Raw genomic sequence first — 8,648 nt, forward strand, 5'->3', positions numbered from 1 at the left:
TCATGAGGGTATTTGTGGCACCCATCAGCCTGGACCAAAGATGCGATGGTTGATTCATCGTCATGGTTTACTTGCCCTCTATTTCAGAAAATTGTGTGACATATACAAATGGTTGCAAGTCGTGTCATCGTTATAGTCAGATTAGTCAGATTAGTAGGGATCTTGCTCAAATGGTTGCAAGTCGTGTCATCTGATACCACTTGTGGGGTAATATCCGTATAAGACCCTTTAAATTTAGGACTATAACGTAAATTTAACATGTGAAAAATGGTCATAAACGAAACACAACAATGAAACGATAAAGATTAAGAATCAACCTCGGGTCCTTTGATGCACGGCGTAAAGAACAGAAATCAACAGAGATTTCCTCCTAATTGTTGCACCCAAGACCGTCTGAGACTATACCCTTGTGCTAGAAATGCTTTCTAATTGACTTGCAATATAGAGAAAGCTATTGTGAGTTTTGTCGATGTGAGATCTAAGTTTCAGAGAGAAAATGTCTCCGAAACCCTAGTTTTCTGTCAAATGAAATTGTCTCGGTCAAAAGGAGAGGGAGTCTCTCCTTTTGTTTGGTTCGGCCAACCGTGGGTTTGCATGGGGAAGTGGGCTTCCACTTCCTCTTAATATTACCTCGTGGACCGGCTCGAAAATTGCTAAATGTATATGACGCGGTTTATTATAAATCGTCATCGGTTATCGGCTATTGAAATATCAACTAATAACACGGGTTAGTTGAAGTATTAATACATGTCCGACAAAGACGATATTGTATAATTTATTCAATATACATTAATTAAATATAATCGTTTATATTTAATTTACGAATTAACTGTTTAATTCGCCTTAGCCCATAATATTTAATCCGTATTAAATATAATATCTCAACATCACATTTTGACTAATTACTAGTCAAATAACTCGGACTAACTGGTTAGTCAAAATTGGCATCTACATGACTGTATTTTCATACCGTCACATCTCTCAAACGTATCCTATAGGTGTGACTTTTAGGGACCAGTTGATCACCGCCATCTGTATGACAATAACGTCAAACTTATCTAGCAAGCCAACCGTTATTGATAAACGTGGATCAACTGATAATAATACCAAAAGTATGCCCTTTGATCCTTTTAGAGATTTATAAGTCCTTGCACTAATTGTTAAGGACACCAAATTTAACAAGCTCCCACTTGTCCGTACAAGTGTATGTTCAATGACGTTATCCGCACTAACTGGAGGACACAAGCTCCAACAAACTCCCACTTGTCCGTACAAGTGTATGTGCGATAACCGATTCTCATAATCATTTAAAATTTCTCCCACTCAATGTAAAACAATTTGCAAATCCGGATCCGCAAAGGTCGTATTTTTACGATCGATCCGTATCTAGAGTGGTTTCCCGACTAGAGAGTAACTTAACCGATAAAACGAATCCGTATCCGAGCATGGCCATGCATTTCGATTCTGACTCCTCGAGTGGCCCCGAGAAATATCGAGTACACGATAAAGGCTGAATATTTCCTTCAACTCGAACTCCTTCCGATCTAAGCACAGCATGAAATGACCCAGAAAAAATCTACTTGGCCCCCTGTTACGGATGACCGTGAGAAAGAAACCAAAGTCACCCAAAATCTGCCTTAGTCTCAAGAGACAGTCGATAGTCAAAAGAATCGACTCTTAGGATCACCATGGAGGTCCTATCCACGACCGGGCACCGAATGTTATAAAACATTTAGGACTCCACGTCGATGTCACAATTGTGTCCTACGAGATATCCGTATAAATCGCCTCTGTGATTGGTCAGTCAACCGGTTGACTTATGGCTCGTTGAACCCACCATCAACCAACGTCACAAAATAATTGCCGAGTTATCAGCTCATGTGGGCAATTAAGGGTAAAAAAATATAATGTTCGTTCAGTTCACTTTGTGGTGTTCAAAAATTGTCGTACAATTCCACATAAAAAACAAAATATATAAATATCAAAACGATGATGTCGTATAGAGTACAAACGAGAATGAATCTAATCCATAAAAGAGTACTACAACTTAGGAACACGTTTAATTCCCATGGAATTAACATGCCCTTCATGCTTATCTTGTCGTAATGGTTTAGTGAGAGGATCTGCTATGTTATCATCTGTAGCAATCTTTTCTATCACTACTTCCTTTTGCTCCACGTAATCTCGGATTAGATGAGCTTTCCGTTGTACATGTCTAGACTTGTTGCTAGACTTTGGCTCCTTAGCTTGGAAGATGGCACCACTATTGTCGCAATAGATGGTGATCGGGTCATTCGAACTAGGCACTACAGATAGTCCATGTAAGAATTGACGCATCCATATCGCTTCCTTTGTAGCTTCAGACGCGGCATAGTACTCGGACTCGGTCGTAGAATCTCTTTGTAACAGTTTGTTTGGAACTCTTCCGGTGATCTAGCGCCATTAAGAGTAAAAACGAATCGATCGAGATTTCGAGTCATCACGATCCGTTTGGAAGCTAGCATCTGCAGAACGGTTGCGCATAGCTTTTGAGGGCCTCCATAAGTCAATGCCCAATCTTTAGTCCTCCGTAGGTACTTAAGAATGTTCTTGACATGCCCACCAATGTGATTCACCTGGATCTTTGTTGGAATCGACTTGTCATACTCAATGCATATGCCATGTCCGCACGTGTGCATATCATGGCATACATGATTGATCCTATAGCCGAAGCATAAGGAATCCGTGCCATGCGCTCTTTCTCTTCCGGTGTCTCTGGTGCCTGAGACTTGCTCAAATGCACCCCTGGAGCCATAGGAAGGAACCCCTTCTTGGAGTTAGTCATGCTGAATCTCTCTAGGACTTTGTCTATGTAAGACTCGATCGAGAGATAACATCCGTCGTGATCTATCTCGATAGATACGGATGCCTAGAATTCTTTGTGCCTCTCCCAGATCTTTCATCTGGAAATGGTTTTTCAACCATACTTTCACCGAAGTTAAGAGAGGTATGTCATTCCCAATCAGGAGTATGTCATCGACATACAATATTAGGAAGACAATCTTGCTCCCACTCGACTTGATATAAAGACATGGTTCCTCGACCGATCGAGTAAATCCATTTTCTTTAATCACTTGGTCGAAGCGATGATTCCAACTCCAAGATGCTTGCTTAAGTCCATAAATGGAACGCTTAAGTTTGCATACTTTCTTAGAATGTTGTGGATCGATGAAACCTTCGGGTTGTACCATGTACAACTCTTCCTCCAAAAAGCCGTTTAAGAAGGCGGTTTTCAAGTCCATTTGCCAAATTTCATAGTCATGAAAAGCGGCAATCGCTAAGATAATCCGAATGGAACGCAACATGACTACGGGTGCAAAAATTTCATCGTAGTGCAAACCTGGCACTTGGGTGAAACCTTTAGCAACCAGTCGTGCTTTGTAGATATCTTGTTGACCTTCCACAGAATGCTTTATCTTGTAAAGCCATTTGCATTGAAGGGGACGAACCTTAGCAGGTAAGTCAACAAGATCCCACACGTTGTTCTCATACATAGAGTCCATCTCGGATTTCATGGCCTCAAGCCATAGCTTCGAGTCGGAACTGGTCATGGCACCTTTATAGGTTGCGGGTTCACTACTCGTTAAGAGTAGAACGTCATCTATGTCATGTTCCTCGACCATACCAATGTATCATGCGGAGGAATAGAGACTCTTCCCGACCTCCTAGGTTCCTCAGGAATATTCACCGCAGCCGGGATTGAAGGAGTAGGTTCCTCCAATAGTTGCTCGGTACTTGGTTCTGGAATCTCCGACAGTTCGAAGGTTCTATCACTTTTTGCATTCTCGAGAAATTCCTTCTCTAAGAATGTCGCACTAGCCGCAACAAAAACACGTTGTTCGGTTGGCGAATAAAAGTAATGACCAAGCGTTCCTTTAGGATAACCTATAAAGTACGTCTTGACCGCTCGCGGGCCGAGCTTATCCTCGTGTCTCCACTTGACATAAGCCTCGCAGCCCCAAACCCGTATAATGGACAAGTTAGGGACCGTTCCCTTCCATATTTCATATGGAGTCTTGTCAACTTGACTTTAGACGGACTTGGTTAAGTATTAGAGCGGTGACGAGGAAGAGCATAACCCCACAATGAGTCGGCAACACGGTGTGACTCATCATGGATCGAACTATATCAAGTAGTGTTCGATTTCTCCGTTCGGACACACCATTCAATTGAGGTGTTCCGGTGGAGTTAAGCGTAGGGCAATCCCACGGTCCTTTAGGTGTTGATCAAACTCGTGAGAAAGATACTCGCCACCACGATCTGAACGTAGTGTTTTAATCTTTTTACCTAATAGGTTCTGTACCCTATTTTGGTATTCCTTGAATTTCTCAAAGGATTCACTTTTGTGCTTCATTAAGTAGACATAGCCATATCTACTTAAATCGTCCATGAAAGTGATGAAATACCTATAGCCTTCTCGTGCGGTGATTGACATAGGTCCACATACATCCGTGTGTATGAGTCCTAATAGGTCAGCAGCGCGCATTCCAACACCTTTGAAGGAAATCCGAGTCATCTTGTCGATGAGACATGATTCACACGTGCCAAATGATTGAAAATCAAAGGCCGAGATAGCTCCATTCTTGATGAGTCGTTTTAACGCGTTTCTCATTAATGTGTCCCATACGCGAGTGCCATAGATACGTTTGATCTTTATCACCAACCTTTAACTTTTTATTCATTACGTGTAATATTTCGGTCGTCTGATCTAAAACATAAATTCCGTTCAAGGAGACTGCCTTGCCATAAATCATATCGTGTAAAGAGAAAATGCAAGCATTATTTTCTATTACAAATGAAAAACCAAGTTTGTCAAGTGCAGAAACTGAAATAATGTTTTTCGAAAGACTAGGTACATAATAGCAGTCATATAATGACAACTCAAATCCGCTAGGAAGCTGGATCACATATGTCCCCTTTGAGATGGCAGCCACTCTTGCTCCATTCCCAACACGCAGGTCCACCTCACCCTTTACGAGGGGTTCGATGTTTTGGAGCCCCTGCACATGATTACACAGATGAGAACCACAACCAGTATCAAGTACCCAAGTTCCGTAACTTGCGTGGTTAATCTCAATCATATGAATAAAAGTAGAAGAAGAAGACATACCAACAAGTTTAACACGACCTGCCTTTAAGTCCTCATGATAAACAGGACATGTACGCCTCCAATGCCCAGTCTTGTGGCAATGATGGCACTCAATGTTTTCATTCTTGCTCTTTGTCGCGCCTGATGAGGTGCTCGACTCACCAGGCCCACTCTTACCTGAACCCGACTTCTTGAACTTCGGTTTACCTACTCGCTAGGTTTGCACGAGCTTTGCCCTTACCTTTCCCCTTGTTTGACACAACGAGAACATCCTGTTTCAAGCTCCCACTGAACTTCATGTCCTTCTCGGTCGGTACGAGAAGGGAGTGCGATTCATGGGGGTTTTCTTCAAATCATTCATATAGTAATTCGCTCTAAATTGCGAAAAACCATTGTGGAGTGAATGAAGCATGCGGTCGATAACAATGTTCTCGCTGATGTTACAATCAAAGGTCTCGACTTCTCGACATTCTCAATCATCTTTGAGAATGTGTGGGCTAACTGAGTTGGCCCTTTCGGGAGTCTCGCATCAAAAAAGCGAGTGGTATGCTCATAGGTCACGATTCTCGGTGCTTTCGAGAATTCCTTGGTGAGCGTGGTGAAAATCTTGTTCGCACCATGGGCTATGAAGCGTTTACGTAAATTGGGTTCCATTGCAAAAATGAGTATGTTTTTAATCGCACCCGCTTCCATACAGAAATCATTAAACTTGGTGATTTCAAAGAAACTCTCTAGCCGTGGGACCTGGGTTTGCCGGGATGGGCTCTAATAGATATTTGAGCTTCCGTCGGCGGCGGCAAGCATTCCGTAATGCCGCCTCCCGAGTCCGCGAAGTTTGATCCATCATTCTTGATCGAGTAGACCGATTCATCCGATTCATGAAGATCCGGCCAGGACTCACGGTCCAATGTGGCACTTGGCATTGGGTTATCTGTAGAACCAGCCATTTGTTTTTAGCAGTTTAAAAGTTCGTGATCTACACTGAAAAAGAAAGAAAAACAAAAACGAAATAAGCAACTCATCAAGGTGATTTAAGTCTATTTAAAATGTATTTTAACGTGTAGACTCAAGCACTTGCATAATTGATCTTCCTCAAGAATGATACAAGTGATCCCAAGACTCAATTTCTGTAAATTGATAAGCCAACTGTTTAGCTAATTCTTCCGGAAGAACTCTTGGTCGATAGATTTCCGTAAATCCTATCTATAGTCCACCATAGTCACAGGATCGTACGAGTGACCATAGTGTTGAGATAAAATATGTCAATCGGTTCCAACTTACCCGACGTAGAAGGGGTCATATTATGCCTACCGACGAAGAAGGGACTCATTGGAGTTTGACCTATAAAGACCGTTCTCAATTTTGGTTTATACGAGGAAGATCCCATCAACTTAATTATAATTCATATTAAGTGAACGAATAACTAGCGTCTGCGTGAATGAATTAATTTAGGTGATGGCTTAGCATAGATCGTGTGACATGAGAATGTCAATGAAAACTAACTCGTGACCTCTATATGTGTTAGTTTTCATGCAATAAATAGGTGGTTTGGTTTTTAGGCGGAATATGATGCATATTATCGTTACGAAAAAAATAAATAAAAGAATGCAATACGTAAATAAAATTCCTAGTGTGGCCTATCCTAATAAAAAAAGAACATAAAACAACTTTGGAATCCACCGTTGGACCCGAGAAGCTTGTCTTGATGTTCCATCTTGATCCATGTAGCGGGAGTGAGCATCCGGTTCTCCATCTTTGGTCTTCTCAAAAATTACAATTAAAAATTACAAAATATAAACCTATTTACATTCTAATTAAAAACTGTAATTACAAGTGAAAAATCCAAACGGAGATACGAGATCTCAAAATACAACCAAGACCGTGTTCCATCATTACGGTAACACGTTCTACTAAGGCCACACTAAGTTACAACTGATTGTAAAAATAAATACGTAATAAGAGGCATTCAAAAGCATTCAAAATTAACGATAAATAAATGCATCAACTAAAAACAAATTCATTCGTGACATAATTCCGTAATTATGTTAAATTTATCCAAACCACCTTTTAATGATTAAAATTCATGTGATAAAACCGCTTCTATCAATTTAATTTTAATCTATTACAATCCGTTACTTTAAATACGCTTTAAAATAACTTAATGGTACGTGTGTGAACCGTTTCACAATCATAGCGAGTGTACAATATCCGTATAAAGTACATATTAAGGCCAAAAGAAAATTTAAAGCAAAAAGAATAAATTTTCAAAGCTGCCAAAACAAATCCCTCGATCCAGGGACATAAGTGCTCGATCGAGGAACAAAAGGGCTCGATCGAGGAACAAAAGGGCTCGATCGACTGAACTGCAAGTCGATCGAGAGGATGGCCAAACAGGAAGTGCTCGATCGACTAAACTGGTGGTCGATCGAGTACTTTTATCAGCTAATCTGCTCGATCGAGTACGAGGACTTCTCGATCGAGCAGTGGGGTTTTGAAAGTGGTCGATCGAGTACAACAAGGACTCGATCGAGTAAAAACAAGACAGAAAAACCACTCGATCGATTAAAAACTTGCTCGATCGAGTACAAAAATTTCTGGAAATGCAAAACCCTCGTGAAACAGTTTGTCAAAACAAAACTTATTGCAATTATGATCAAAACCTTGTAAAATTAAATCAACAAATTGCAAAACATTAACATATTGCTATAATGATCGAGTAAAATAACAATATGCATCGGACAATAACCGTATTAGCCGTGTAAACACAAAAACGCAACAGCCAAAAAATTTCTGCCGTGAGATATAGGCTGATGCCGCACGGTTTTTAAGACAAAAACAAGATCGTTTCAAATCGATTTATGAAAAATCACAATGAAAATTTACGTGGCCTCGCTCTGATACCACTTGTGGGGTAATATCCGTATAAGACCCTTTAAATTTAGAACTATAACATAAATTTAACATGTGAAAAATGGTCATAAACGAAACACAACAATGAAACGATAAAGATTAAGACTCAACCTCGGGTCCTTTGATGAACGGCGTAAAGAACAGAAATCAACAGAGATTTCCTCCTAATTGTTGCACCCAAGACCGTCTGAGACTATACCCTTGTGCTAGAAATGCTTTCTAATTGACTTGCAATATAGAGAAAGCTATTGTGAGTTTTGTCGATGTGAGATCTAAGTTTCAGAGAGAAAATGTCTCCAAAACCCTAGTTTTCTGTCAAATGAAATTGTCTCGGTCAAAAGGAGAGGGAGTCTCTCCTTTTGTTTGGTTCGGCCAACCGTGGGTTTGCATGGGGAAGTGGGCTTCCACTTCCTCTTAATATTACCTCGTGGACCGGCTCGAAAATTGCTAAATGTATATGACGCGGTTTATTATAAATCGTCATCGGTTATCGGCTATTGAAATATCAACTAATAACACGGGTTAGTTGAAGTATTAATACATGTCCGACAAAGACGATATTGTATAATTTATTCAATATACATTAATTAAATATAATCGTTTATATTTA

Source organism: Silene latifolia, chromosome 11, assembly GCF_048544455.1.
Source record: "Silene latifolia isolate original U9 population chromosome 11, ASM4854445v1, whole genome shotgun sequence".
Classification (NCBI taxonomy): domain Eukaryota; kingdom Viridiplantae; phylum Streptophyta; class Magnoliopsida; order Caryophyllales; family Caryophyllaceae; genus Silene; species Silene latifolia.